The sequence below is a fragment of the Hipposideros armiger genome, unplaced genomic scaffold (assembly GCF_001890085.2).
Source record: "Hipposideros armiger isolate ML-2016 unplaced genomic scaffold, ASM189008v1 scaffold_1000, whole genome shotgun sequence".
Classification (NCBI taxonomy): Eukaryota; Metazoa; Chordata; class Mammalia; order Chiroptera; family Hipposideridae; genus Hipposideros; species Hipposideros armiger.
This window is the reverse complement of record NW_017732350.1, coordinates 284,718-299,932: the sequence shown is the minus strand read 5'-3', so window position 1 is coordinate 299,932 and position 15,215 is coordinate 284,718. Positions and strand designations below refer to the sequence as shown.

At 43.8% G+C, this 15,215-nt stretch overlaps 1 protein-coding gene across 6 annotated transcripts in view; it reads right to left on the bottom strand.

The window, feature by feature from the left end:
* The window catches only part of SYK (spleen associated tyrosine kinase), an 89,647-nt gene that overhangs the window by 60,390 nt on the left and 14,042 nt on the right, over positions 1–15,215 (bottom strand). The window contains exon 1 of one of the 6 annotated variants that reach the window (XM_019631455.1): positions 2,121–2,264. The exons of the other annotated variants lie outside the window; for them this stretch is intronic. The gene's annotated coding sequence lies outside the window, so the exon portion shown is untranslated. Of the gene's footprint in view, positions 1–2,120; positions 2,265–15,215 lie in introns of those variants that run through there. 6 annotated transcript variants of the gene reach the window in all.

Here is a 15,215-nt window from a genome sequence, read left to right as displayed (position 1 = left end):
CGCTCTCAAAGTTCAGATTAATCTATTGTCACTAACAACATTGTAACTCACCAACCTTCACAACATCGTTTTTCCCCCTTCTTTCTCTTCTCTCAATTTCATCAATATTACTACTCTTGGCTCTCTTCTTAACCAACTGAGCCACTCAGCCAGCTCCTACACTTTTTTTTTTTTAACCCTATCATCTGGTTATCAGAAGCCCAGGCCTGTGATTCAGGGCTTCTGCTTAAGACCCACTGGACCATGGCGCCAAACCACAGCATGCAGCCCCCTCCACTTCCTATAGAGAACATTCCCAGCAGTGTTTGCACATTCAGCTGGCTGCTTTCACATTGCCGGCCACAGAGCCTCCCATATGATATGGGACTGAGGTGACAATGGAAGAAGTGGAGGATGCTCTGAGGAAACAACATCTGAGGACAATTTCTGCCACATTCTACCATGTAGGGGAACAAAATCAGGAAGATGCAAAAAACTAACTGAGCTTATAGTGCCCAAAGCCACACAGCCACCTCAATGCAAAGCAGCCCTGATTAAATTTGCCTGGGAATTTCCTCTGCAGCATGAAGCTGAGAAAATTAAGTGTCAGGACTGGGGCAAAAGAAAATACTTCATCTGTGGGTTCAATTAATTTGCATAAGAAAGAGGAAAGAGCCCAGCCTAGTGGGAGAATGGGTCTGCCTGGGCCAATCAGGGACTGGCTGTTGATTTCAAAAAAATAACCATGCCAAGGGAGATGCAGCGGGGGACCACCCCAAGAACAGACAACTACACTTGACTGGTCTGCAAAGAGCTGGGGGCACTGTGCTCTGCAGCAAGATTTCACCACCCAAAAGAAAACACATGAACACAGAGCCATGGCCTCAACATGGAGAAACAGAACCAACGGCACCCGGCCTGAGGTGGCCAAAGTCTCCTGTGCGTGTCCTGCTGACACACGGACGGGCAAACCCAGCTCCGACTCCATGGTGGAGAGTAGGGTCCCTCTGCACTACTTCTCCACTGGAAACCACATTACACAGGCAAGCCCGTTATGAGGCAAGGGGCACACATGAGGAATTGGTTATTAAAAAGAGAGCTAGGCTTAGGGAATAATCAGTGAACAAGGGATCACATCCAAGGTGTCACTTGGCAATGTCCCTCTCGTGCTCTCTTTAGCAGAAGAGAAAGGGTGGGGTTGCATCCAGGGGGCTGAGGCCTACATCCACCCTGAATGGGTCCAAGAACATCTCCCTGATGAATGTCATCCAGCCACTATGTCCTAAAAGCCAACTCATCACTCATTGTCCTCTGAGGGAAAGACAGAAGCAACAGACAAAATAATGGACAAGAGAACACACACTGAAAGTGGCTGATAACTCCCAGTGGCCTTCTCTTCACATGAACAAACCACACAGGGAAGATGACAGGCAGCCAAGTGACCGAGCCTCCTCAGTCCTGCTCCAGATGACTCTCCAGGACCCTTCCCCACTCAGAGCACAGAGGCTCCTGGGAAGGCCTGGGTCACCTTCCAGTGGTGTGGCTTCCTCGGTCTGACCCACAGGCAGCTTGCTAAGGTTTTCCCTAGGGCACGATTTTATATCCCATCCCTCCCCTCAGTCACACAGCCTCCACGGGGACCCTGCTGCAGAAAGCAAACCACCTGAGCTAAACAACAAGGACACACACCTGTGGATGAAGACATCTACAAAAAGTTCTACTGAAAACACCTATATAGATATAGCTATAGATAGATATATAGATAGTCACCATCATTTTTTCTAGTAAGTTAAAGAATAATTGTGGGTGACTCATTGCAAAGTATTACAGAAGCTTATGCTAGTGTCCTTAGATTTCATAAACCTGTGACATCCATATACCCAGTACTTAATTAGGTGACGAAAGGTTATATGAAGGAGAAAGGGATGATTTGCTCACATATAACTGCAGGCAAGAACTAGGATGGCAGAGGGCTGACCGCCATGGCGCTCGGCCCTCATCAGCAGGTGCTCAGTGGGACAGCGCTGGCCGCCCAGGGGAGGAAACACAGGAGCACAGACACACCTATGGACACCCCCAGGGGGTGCGGAGTTCTGGAGTCACGGCTCTGCATTTACTTGGTTCCAACACATTTGACTAACCTTTTTTTCCTGGATCCAAACGCAGGCCTGGAATCAGAAGCCCAGGCAGCATGAAGTGTGGGAAGAAAAACCGCCCACAAAACAGAGAGAAGTATTTGAAGGGAGAACAGCAAAAATGAGAGCCAGCAGCGACGAGCCCCTAAGAGCGGGAGCACTTTCTGCCGCGGTTCCTGTAATTCGGGAAGTGGGCTCCCCGCCAGCGTCAACCAGAAAGCAGAAGTGCAGGTCTCCCAGGAAATGGGCCTCTTGTAATTGCACATTCAAATGAAGCAACGACACCCCAGGACATGGACCCACCAAAACAGACTCGAGTCAAAAAGCACGCCAACAGACTTTGCCGATCATGCTAGCACTGCCAGCCAGGAACTCACGCTCCCAAGAGTTCTTGCCAAATGAACTTTATCTCCAATTGCTAGGTAGCACACACCCCAAAATTTTGGTTATTTCATATTTTTTAAAAGTCCTAGGACACTGTAAGTATCAAATTACAAATATGAGAGAAATCCTATAAAAGTCTTACCAGAGACCTCAGATGCTAACTCACAGCAGGGCCTGGTAAGGTTGGGCCGGCACGGTCTTCCTGGCAGGACGGCGACGTGCAGGGTCAGAGCTGATGTGCCAGCTCTCTGACCCCGACCCCAGATCCTCTGGCACACAGCCTCTCCTGGTAGCAGCAGGGGTCACAGCTTTATAGAGGGCTTCCAGTGAGGTCCCTCAATAGAGACCCAAGGTGCTTCTCAAGCATCTACTAAACACGTACATACTCTGCAGTAAGCAGGTTTTGAATGTCTCACTCCAGGCTATGTCATCTCCCATACTTGGAAAAGCAGCCAGGAGAAGCCCAGCCAGGCTTCACTCCCCAGCAGGTAAGGAAACATCACTGGAGATGCGCGCTTGGACAGAAACCCCTCCAGACACAGGAAGTTGGAAGGAGTCTTAGGGACAGGTTTCCTGGGGTACGGCAAGGGGGCTTACAAGGGCGTGTTCTAAAAAGTAAAAGAACCACCCTGTACCCTAAGCCTGTAGAAATGACAGCTCTATAATAAAAGCATTACCATTTTACAGATAACAGACTTGAGCCAAAAAGAGTTTAGGTATACATCTTTACAGCCGGCCAGGATGACCATGAGATTGATGGTGACAAAGATAACAAGTGTGGCAAGCGGAAGTGGCTATTTGATAGTGCCCACTCACAGGGTGTCAGCTGACCTGCACAACACTCCCGAAGGTAGTGGCTACTGGTATCCTCGGTCACAGACTGGGCATCAGGCTCAGGAAGGTCAGGTACCCGGCAGAGCCTGTGCTAGAAGCCAGCACCTCTCTTAACTACAGCCTTCAGCGACCTGCACCTGCGTGTGAACAGGCACCTCTATCAGCACAGCCAAATGCAAGCCCAGTCTTTCCTGGTCTTTCCGGAGCTCCCTCATCACCTCACAGTGGCGGTTCTCAGCGTATAGCCACAGAACCAGCTGTATCAGCATCACTGGGAACTGGAGAGAAATGGAAGTGCTCAGGGACTCACCCTAACCTGCAGTCAGAAGCCCTGGGAGTGGGGTCCAGCAATCTGTTTTAACAAACTCATGTTTGAGAACTTTGGCAGAAGAATGCCATCCAGGTAACTGCTCAAGACAAAAAACTAGGTATTCCCGCCTCCACATTCCCAGAAGTAATGCATCACTGGTACCATCCATCTTATCTTCCAACCTTCCAACCATGTCCACTCTTCAGACAAAACCTGATCACGCTACTTCTCTGCTAAAGATCCACACGGTCTGCCCCGATCTCAGGATAAACACGCCTGTCTCCCAGCATAGCAGCTACCCACAGATCTTGCTCCCACTGGGCTTTGAACAGCATCCTTGGATATTTCCAAACCATCTCTAATCAATCCCCCCCAAGGTTCCCTGTGCCTTTCTTTTGCAATACTGACCATGATTCTGACTTAATTTTAATTTACCTTTACTTAGATGTGTGTGATTATTTGATGAATGTCTGTCTCCCCAACAACAGCAGAGATTTTTATCTATCTGTCTCTATCTTTTTTTTTTTTTTTTAAGATTTTACTGGGGATTTGGGGGAGGGGAACAGCGTTGGGGAATCGAGGAAGGGGAACAGACAAGTTGCTGTCCTTTTGTTCTTCAGTCTAGTTGTGGAGGACATCGCTTCACTGGTGCATGTTGGTATGATCATTGTGCTTTTCCCGGGTAAGGTAGTTGCTCGCTGACCAATAGACGGCAGCTCACGGTGGCTCACAGCGGCTCACGCTGGCTGCCAGCCACTCATGGTAGCTCACAGCAGCCCATTGCAGCCTACGCCATTGCCAGCGACTCACGGAAGCCCAGCTCCAGGTCCAGCTGTTGTTCACCATCTTAGCTGTAGAGGGCGCAGTGTCACTGGCCCTCGTGTGAGATCCAAATTGGGGTTCTGCTGCTCAGAGCTGGCACTCCCAAGCCAACTCTTAACCAACACACCACTCAGCTGGCCCCTCTCTATCTCTCTTTTACTCTTTAAGTAAACTTTTAATTGTAGAATGTGAGCTATTTAGATTTACAGAAAAATTTCAAAGATAGTATAGGGTTTCCATATACCCCATATCCAGGTTCCTCTATTATTACCATCTTACATGAGTATGATACATTTCTCATAATTAGTGAACCATTAGGAACATTATAACTAAAGCCCATGCATGCTTTATTACTTTCTTCAGATGTTCTTACTTTTTACCTCATGTCTTTTTTTTTTCTTTTTTTTTTTTTTTCTGTTCCAGGACCTCACCCAAGATACATCATATGCAGCTTTATGCCTCCTATTTGGCTGGGGCGGGTTCTTAGACTTTCCTCGTTTGTGATGACCTTGACAATTTTGAAGAGTACTGGTCAGGGAGTTTGTAGAATGTACCTCAACTGGGGTTTGTCTAAGGTTTTTCTCCTGGTTAGATTGGGGTTATGTGTTTTGGGGAGGCAGATATGGGAAATAAAGTGTCATTCTCCTCACATCATTTCAAGGGTGCATGCTGTCACCACGGTTTATCACTGCAGATGTGCATCTTTGATACCTGGCAGAGGTGGCGCCTGTAAGGCTTCTCCATGGGAAAGTCACTCCCCCATGGAAAGTCAGGCCCTTTCCATCCCGGCCTCTCTGGGAGGAAGAAACTGTGCAGCCCACACTTGAGGAGAGGAGAGGAGAGGAATGCTCCGACTCCTTGAGAGTGGTGAGTCCTCATAACTTATTCGGAATTCTTCTGCAGAGCAGGGTTGTCTATTCTCCCCCATTTACTCATTCAATCATTTATTAAGTATGAATTCAAGGATATTTATTTTATACACTAGGTTATAATCCAGTAGTACTTTATGTTTTTGTTCCAGCTTGGCCACTGGGAGCACCTCCAGCCAGCTCTGTGTCTCTCTGATATACCTCCACCACCATGGGTTGGTTTGTTTTGGGTTTTGAGCTTTTCCTTACTTTGACTACAAGATACTCCAGTCCTAGAATATCTCTATCTCATTTCTCAACGCTTTTAATTAAGAGTGGTATTAGAAACGAAGATCTGGGTGCTAGGTGTGCTTGTCGCTACGAGGATATCATTGAAAATATATGTGTGTGTGTACTTGACCTGTATATGTACACAGATGTAAAGTATTTCTCCATATATCCATCCGTGTTTATATGCATCTAAATATGAGTTTATACTGATGTCTCCATGCCTCTGCTTCTATTTTCTGGAAGAGAAAATTGTTAAAAAGTGGTATAATTGCCTCTTAAATGTATGGTATAATTTACCAATTAAACCATATGAGCATGGTGCATTTGAGGTGGTGGTATTAATTACTGATTTAAATTGAAAAGACAGGGCTATTCAGGATACTTTCCATTCTGTGAGTTTTGGCAGTTTTTATCTTTCAAGAATTAGTGTATTTCTCCTAAGTTACCATATTTGAGAGTATAGAATTGTCCAAAATATTCTGCGATTGTCCTTTTGATGTCTATGGGATCAGTAATGATGATCTCTCTTTTATTTCTGATACTGGTAATTTGTGTCTTCTCTTGTTTTCATTCTTGTTTACCTTGGCTAAAGGTTTACTGATTTTATTGATCTTTGCAAAAAGCCACCATTCATTTTAAAATTATTTTTGTATTTTAAATTTCAATGACTTCTGCTACAATTTTAACTATTTCTTCTTCTTGCTTTAGGCTCAATTTGTTTTTTTCTGTAGTTTTCTAAGGTGGAAGCACAGGTTATTAATTTTATTTCTTCATTTTATTTAATATATGTACTTAATGCTGTAAATTTCCTTCTAAGTACTGTTTTTACTGTATTCCACAAATTTTTATAAACTGTATTTTCATTTTTTATTCAGTTCAAAATAATTTAAAATTTGTCTTCAGACTTCTTTGATCCACAGGGTAATTATGAGTATGTTGGTTAATTTCCAAATATTTGGGTACATACAGCTATCTTTCTGTTATTGATTTCTCATTTAATTCCATTGTGTTCTGGGAACATAATTTGTATGACTTTTTATTCATTTAAGTTTACTTATGTATGCTTTCCAAGAATGTGCTCTATATTGGTGAATGTTCCACGTGAGTTTGAGAAGAATGTATTTTTCTGTTACTGGGTTGAATATTTTATAAGTGTCAAGAAGATCAAGTGGATTGGCAGTCACCTATACCCTTCTGATTTTCCATCTACTTAACCTATCAATTGCTGGCAGAGAGTGACGGAAATCTCCATTCATAATAGTGCATTTGTCTATCCTCCTTCTGGTTCTATCAGTATTTGCCTCGTATGTTTTTAAGCTCTTCTGTGTATACACACATTTAAGATATTATGTCTTTTTTAGTAATCTTTTTATAGTTATGCAACACCCCTCTTTATTTCTGATTATCTTCCATTTTCAGAAATGGAAATTAATGTAAAATATAGCTACTCCATCTTTCTTTGGATTAGCATTAGGATGTAATATCTTTCTCCATCCCCTTACTTTAAATCTATATGTGTCTTTACATTTAAAGTGGATTTCTTGTAGACAACATATAGTTAGGTCTTTTTTTTTTTAATTCACTTTGACAAACTCTGTGTTTTAATTTGTGTAGTTAGACTATTTACAAAGTGATTATTGATTTAGTTAAATTAATATCTACCATGTTTGTAACTGTGTTTTATTCACTGCATTTTTCTTTGTTTCTTTTTTTCTCCTCTTTTTCTTCTTTCTCTGGTTTTAATCAAGCATTTCATATGATTCCATTTGATATCTTCCCAGTATATCTTTTAAAAAAATTTTAGTGGTTGCCCTTTGGTTTACAACATACATTTTAAAATCTAAATTCCATTTTCAAATAACACTCCACTGTTTCACATAAAGTACAGGTACCTCATAAAAGAGTATTTCCAATTCCTTCCTCCCATCTTTTATGACACTGCTGCCATTCATTTAACTTACCAATATGCTTGTGCACTGTTTCTTTACACAGTTACCTTTATAGATCAATTAAGAATAAGAAAAATATAACGTTTCATTTTACCTTCATTTTTTTTCCTTCTCTGATGCTCTTCCTTTCTTCAGATAGATCCAAGTTTCAGACCTATATCATTTTCCTTCTGCCTGAAGAACTTCTTATAATACTTCTTTTGTAGGGCCAGTCAGCTAATGATAAATTTTCTCAGTGATTGTCTAAGAAATTCCGTATTTTTCCTCACTTTTGAAGGGTAATTTAGCTAGATATAAGATTCTACTTCGGTGCTTGTTTTTTCTTTTCCTTCAACACTAAATCTTTCACTGCTCAATTCAGGTTTGCATTGTGATGACAAGTCTGCTGTAATTATTATCCTTGTTCCTCTGTAGGTAAAGGTCATCTAATTACAATAGATGATTACTTTGTAATAGATGATCTATAAGTATTTGTCAGATGAAAGAATAAACGATCCAATGTGATCATCCTATAATAGATGGTCCATATCATGTCAAATGTATGAATGAATGAATGAATAATTCAGGTGTGATTATCTGGTCCAAAAACATTTGTCAAATGAATAATAAATGAATAAGTCAGTAACTGAGAGGTGACTGTAGTCTCATCCAGACAGGAGCCCCCTTGCTCATCTCGCGTCTGAGGCAGCCACAGGTGCTCGGGTCCAGTCCGCCATATTTTACTCCAAGTCACTAGGAAGCCCCGCATCCTCCAAGGCCCCTGAGCTCAGTCTCTAACATGCAGTGCACGCCCTTTCCATATTTTCTCCCCAGGAGCTCTGAGTAGTCCTAAGCTACCTCTGCCTCAAATAATTAGGTCCCTGTTTTTACGAAGGTCTGAAATGCAGACAGAAAAGAATATATATTTTTCATACTCCTCCCCCACCCCGAATACAATACAGTTAGCAAACCTTGATATGTCCCATTTAGATACTATCTAGTATTATTTTCTACTAGGCTAATTAATAAAGCATAAGCTTGCCCCAAATTACAGAGACACTGTGGGTCTTATCATCTAATTTCCTCCTTTTCCTTATGCACAGCCTTTAAGAAAATTTGAGGTCTAAACCAAGGAAAGTACAATGACTCTACAAAATTCAGGACCTTGTTCTGTGCAGGCAATGTTCACTTCTCTTCGCCTTCAGTGTGAGGGTGAGCTGCAGCTTCTGTACCTTATTTTAGGCACGACCCTCTTATCGAGCGACAAAAAGCCCGCACATGTCATGGGGAGGTGGTCTGTGGAATGGTCATGAGTCCTGGCTCAAGGCAGAGTCCCTGGGCACAAACACTGGCTCCACTGCTCTGAGCCATACAGCTGAGCCTCAGTTTCCTCACCTGCAAAACGAGGATCATGGTCAATTCACCTCAAAGAGTGGTGTGGTATTTTACGGCCACACCACCTGACGTGCTCCCAGTGTGTGGCCTGGTGCCTGGTAAGTACCCTGGGATGGCAGTGGGGATGGGTATCCCAGCGACAAGCAGGGCGATGACCCAGCGCACGCCCTCACTCTTGGGCTGGAAAAAACCGCCTCATGTAGATTTTTCACCCACTCACCTCAGGAAGCCAAATCCACACATTCTTCCCCACCAGCCTCTACATGTCCAGCTGCCACAGCAGGCTAATGGACTACCCCATAATTACAAATGTTCTTCTAATGCGAATTGTGTCAAGAGGGGTACCTGTATTAGTATAAAGTCTTTTTAAAGAGAGATAGCGTAAAATGTTTAGGGGGTGAAATTTTACGATCTCTGCAGCTTACTTTACACACTCTCCACAAAAAAATATGGCAAAATATTCCCACATATGTGTCATGGCTATACACATAGTTGCTATTCCATGTGCTGCGTATTAGAAAATACTCATTACAAGAAACCTAAGTTTTCTTCATGCAAAAATATAAAAACAAAGCATAAAACTCACCCTGCATAATATGAGCTTTAATGGCAAGTTTAGAGCATGTCCCCATCGGCCGCCACTCTGACTGCACGAGGGCCCGAGTGAGGCCACAGGCGCATCTACTGGGGCAACTGGGCACAATGAATGATAAAGACACTCTGCACTTTATGGATCTTATGAAAAGTGGGGGTGAATACAACCCCCCAGACCCAAACCCCCTCCAAACACACTGAGGGCGTCAAAGAACGGTGTATAAGAAACTTTGAAAACACAGAGCCTTTAACAAAAAATTCTGCTATGACATTACCTAAAGTATTTTGTTCACAAAAACCTCCAACTGCTCAAATGACCAGCATTCCTCACAAGAATGGCCTGGGTTCAACATTTCCAAGGAAGGAGCAGGCACTGCCCCGCCACAGGATGCTCTCCCTGTCTGCTGGCTGTGTGCCACCCGCCTACTGCCGGGAAGCATTGCTTATGGTAAAAATGACATCTCACTTATAAACTGCATCTGGACTGGAGGAAATATAAATACCCGATAAAAACCAAAGCTTGGGACCTATTCCTGGTGGGGACCTGAGAGCTCTGCCTCCAGGATTGTTCAAAGGGATAGCTGGGCAATTCCCAGGTGTGCACCTTTCCCCTTGCACCTGTGCTGGCTGATGCAATGAAGACCCATTGAAAGAAATGCCTGCTGTTTCCCTGCTGTGCAGCAGAGGCTTCTGCCCGGCAGCCATCAGAGCCAACCTGTGCCAATATGACCTGTGGGCCTGAACATTGTGGGCTATGGGACCTCCTGGTGGGTGGGCATTATATTACATTATCGTCAGTCTCTACCTGCGCAGTCAGAGGTAGACCTGCCATAAAATTAGTCTCTGCTGATGAGAAAGATATTTATTTAGAAAGACTGGCTGTGAAAAATTATTCTTTCATGAGAAAAGCACTTGTGTGCAAATTAACATTCCTGTTTTGAGAACTCATTGGACTTCCTACCACAATTAAACAGAAATATCAAGTAATGACACTGCTTTTACTCCTGATGCTTGCAAGCTGACCTCTGCAGTTGTTCATGGAAGTCCTCCTGGTACCAGATCAGTGTCAGGCACAAAGTAGGAGCTCAAGAAAAATCTGCTGATTTAACTAACATGAAATGCAAAGCTAAGGATTTGCACTGTATTATTAAAACGCTCATTTGTTTCAAAGTCATGTCTCTTGTAACAACAACAGTCAAACTTAACTTGGTTTTCAAAATTATCTCCCTGCTTTGTACGAGAAAGAAAAAAAAATAGTCAATTCTCATTATTTGTGATAAGTATGTCCAAGAACAATGCCATGAACACCGAATTAGTAAATACTAAAACATCGCTTCTTGGGGGAATATAGGCTTAGGTTTCCGAGAATATTAAAAATATTTTCTGGTTCCAATATTTTCATCAACCAATCAATACATAACCTTGTTTCTGTTTAAAGAACCTGTATCTAGTATACATTGTTCATCAACTGACATTGAACTCATGACCAACAGCACTGTAACTCATGCCCAAATGAAGCTCATCTAACACGTTTATTTTCTGCACAAGACACATCACAGCCTTCTTCACTTAGGAACCCCGACAGCACTTTGTCCTATGCTTGGAGGCAATTTAAACAGCAAAAGCACCAAGAGGAAGCACAATAATTAGAAAAACGTGGCACTCGACTGACATGAGAAGGACACATGGGCGAGCGTGACCTGTTCCTCCTCTGCTGGGGGCCCACACAGCAGGTGACTGGGACGTGTGTGCTGCTCTGGCAGGTGCACGAAGGCCACCAGAGCACCTGAGTACTGATGCTGCAGTCGTCAGTCAGTTTTAGCAAGCAGGCGAAGTCTTTATGCAAACCCTGCAAATAACGGGAATGACTGCACGTTATCTTACATAAAATGCTAAATGTAGGTTTTAGATTCACCAATCATTTTGAATGACTTCTAGAATATTCACGTGGGCCTGTGTTGGTCACAAACAAACAGGATGGGAAAGTACAGGTTATTGGAAAAATCATTACAGGGGTGAATAGATCCTCATTTGGAAAATTCGAATCTCAGCCTCAGCTCCTATCTCCTATCTCCCTGTGCTTGTTTGGCTCTCTAACAAACTGCTTCTGGGCACCCTCAGAAACATAGGTCTTGTTTATTAGGGAATGCACAGCCTTTGCACCCAAAGGGGCCTGGTTAGAGTTAGGGTTACAGTTAGGGTGCCTGAGAGTGAATACCAGCCCCGCTGTTCACCAACTCTCAGGCCATGATAAATTACTCTATAAAAAGCTTCCACTTTATTCAGATTATTCTTCTTTTAGGAGAAATCAGGGCAAAAGGGTAAAATGCAACATTCATTAATTACGAGTGGTATTGCTCTTTCCTGTATTAAAAAAAAATTTTTTTTTAAAGTTTGTTGCTGTGAAGAATAAATGTGGTTACATCTGATCTAGGCCTGGTGCTTGGCTGCTACTTTCTTTCAATCTGACCGTAAACAACTGGAGTGCAGGGAAGCGCCTTGGCTCCTGTTATGCCCCTGGCACTGTCCTGGCTGCAGGAGGTGGTCTATACATCAACGTGCTAAACAGACCAGAGAATCAGCCAATACCACGGCCCAGGTTGGCCATGCTGATCACAGAGACTGACAGAAGCTAAGAGCCACATAAGCATTTCCAGCCATTCTGAAGTAGTTTTGGGTTTGTTTGTTCTTAACTGTTCCTAGAGAAACTTAGTTGTTCAACAAAAATACCAAACACTCTAAATTACTCTGTAAGACAAATACCAAGATATCAGATAGCTTGGGTGTTGACAGAGTAAATATTTCACAACCCCATTCTCTCTGAAATCATCCACTACAAAGAAAAAGAAAAAGAAAAGAGAAATGCCTTGTGACTAGGAGACACCTAACACCCCAAACAACAACCTGAAGTGAACAAGGCTACACATGCAGCAAAGGGTGGACCTGAGAGCATGAAGACCCTTAGGAAAGATGGTCAAGGGAGGGGGACAGCTGCCACCCTTGGACAAAGCCTGCAGAGCTGGGGTTCTAGAGCAGTGGGGAGCCAGCATTAGGAGGGTAGACAGAAATTTTGAATGGCCAGCAGTCTCCCCGGGAAGAAAAAATATTAAACTAATTCTCTCTCTCTCTCTCTCTCAAACACACACACACACACACACACACACACACACACACACACAGAGCATTACTGAGAATGAGGAAACCGTTCTGTTAGGCTGGAACACATCTTGGGCTGCTCCCTAAGATGATTAATTTCCAAGTTGAAGAGCCTACCCTGGGTGTATGCAATTACACTTGAAGAATAAAAGGAGAGAATCAAGAGGAGAAACATATGGTACATAAAGAACGTTGGCACAAATGCCCAGAAAACTGTCCCAAGGGGCAGATGAAATCAAGACTATACATATAGCCATGGAATCAAAAAAGTTAAGAAAATAGTCACGTTGTTAAAACAACAGATCAAACCAGAGATACATAAGTTAAGGGATGAGATAGGGAGGTAAGAACAGTCATCAGAAATAAGCTGGAAGAGATCAGGGACAAAGTAGAAAGAAATTATGGTGTTATTTCAACAGCACAGAGAACAGACATTAAATTTTAAAGAACACAGTAGACAAGATGGAATACAGCTTGAGAAAAATGGAATGGAATTAACAAAGAGGGAAAGAAATCAACGGAAAAATACTAGGACAAAGAAGATCTAAAATATGCAAGATGCATGTACCTGAAGTAAAAAGTTTAAATAAGGGAGTAGAACGTATGTTCAGAGTTAGAATTAAAGTAAATGTCCAGAAATAAAAGGGCTTTTCTCCTGGATTCCCTTATCAAGGAGCCTATAAAGGAAAACTTACTGGGCCTTCTCCTTGGCCACACTCCAAGCCAGCAGAGAGATGAGTGACGTCCCCAGAGATGGCAAGTGTGTCCAGCCCAGAGACAAATGGTCCAGCTGGGTTCAGGGCTGGCGTGATTTCAGCACGCTGACTAAAACAACTACAGAAGGTGGGAGGGATGGGATGGTCTACCAAGAATCAGGCCAGGGCAGGGTTAACACACTTCCTGGATACCTGCTTCAAAATCACTTCAGGTGCTTCGTAAACACACAGACCCTGGGGCCTGGCAGCCACCCCAGGTGCTTCCTATGCATGTAAAAATGTAAGAGCGACTGCTTTCACCATCAGCATCAAAACATCACAGCAAAACAAAGGAAAGCTCCAGCCCAGAACAGTGATTCTCCACCCTGGCTGAAGGTTAGAATCACATGGGTGCTTTTTTTTAAGTACTGGTGACAAGGTCCCAGCCCAAACTTGCTCAGCACCTGCAGGGTTGGGCTCAGACATCAACATGTTTAAAGCTTTCCAGGTGATGCTCACCTGCAGCCAGATGCAGAATCACTGCTCCAGGGGCTCCAAACTGACCCAAACACCGCTGACCACTGAAGTAGGCAGGAACATGGGTGGTAACAATTGACGGGGACATGACAGAGAGGAGTGAAGAATTTGACGTTTTACATAGAATTTGAAAGAAGTAATATAAAAGCCATCATTTAGGAAAACACTTTCAGTTAGAACCTCCCCCCCCCCCAAACACACACACTAATTTTTAGACATTTGGATTCTGCTTACACAGTAATTCAGGTAAAGGCTCTAGCCGTGTCCTTCTGTTGAGGGCGCACACATGCAGGCTGGGGCATGAAGCTGACTGTAAAAAGAGCACGTGTGTTGCTCCATTTCCTGATGTCAGGCTGAATCATGAAAGGAAGTTCTATAATTCGCAACCCTTCCAAGCTGCTTCTCTCGTGGTATTTTATCTTCCCTCAAACTGAGCAGCGCCGGAATTCCAGAGACAGGCAAGCTGCACCTCTGTCAGCCGCCGCCAAGAATGAGGAGCACCAGCCGAGGGGAGCGGCAGATGCCTGGCTGGTGGGCCCCACGGGCGTTACTTCTGCTGGCCTCAGGCCCCTCAGGCGCTGCCCCCCCCACCCCCCCCCCCACACACACACACACACACACACACACACACACACATGCGTCCTGTCTGCCACCTCCGATTCTTCTGTTGTTCTCAGAGCTCTCGAATGAGCACATGGTGCACATTCCCAGAAATAAAAGTCTTGCTCTCTTGTGTTTGAAAGAATAGACATGGGCAGGTAATAAGCAGTACACTGTCTTCATTTTTTCTTAATGAGGAACACAGTCCCTCTTCAAGTCTTCTTTGTAAATGGACAGAGCATTACATCCCAATCTTTTGAGAAAATGATGTTGGACTTTACTGCAGAGAAATTAATAAGGACTAAGGTTTTCTCAATTTGCTCTAAATCCTCTTGAATGAAAACCCAGTTCGCTCTTTCAGAAACCATACTGAACCTAGTGTGCTAACACACAGTAAGGATACATTAATTAGTGTCCTCCGAGGCTGGGCTCCCCTTAGATGGTGCCAGGGCCACAAATGGGAGCCATTTCAGCTCCTGTGGGACTCATCTGTAATCTGTTACTGAGACAGGCTGTAATGGCATGTGTGTGGGTGTGTGCGTGCTGTATGTGCGCACATACTGTGTGTGTGTGTGTGTGTGTGTGCGCACTGTGTGTTTGTGCATGCTCTGTGTATGTGTGTGGGGAGAGGGGCTGTTGTGTTGAGTAGGAGACTGTCCCTGTGTTGAGGGTGAAAGGGCCAGGCCAGAGCCTGTGGACAAGACTTG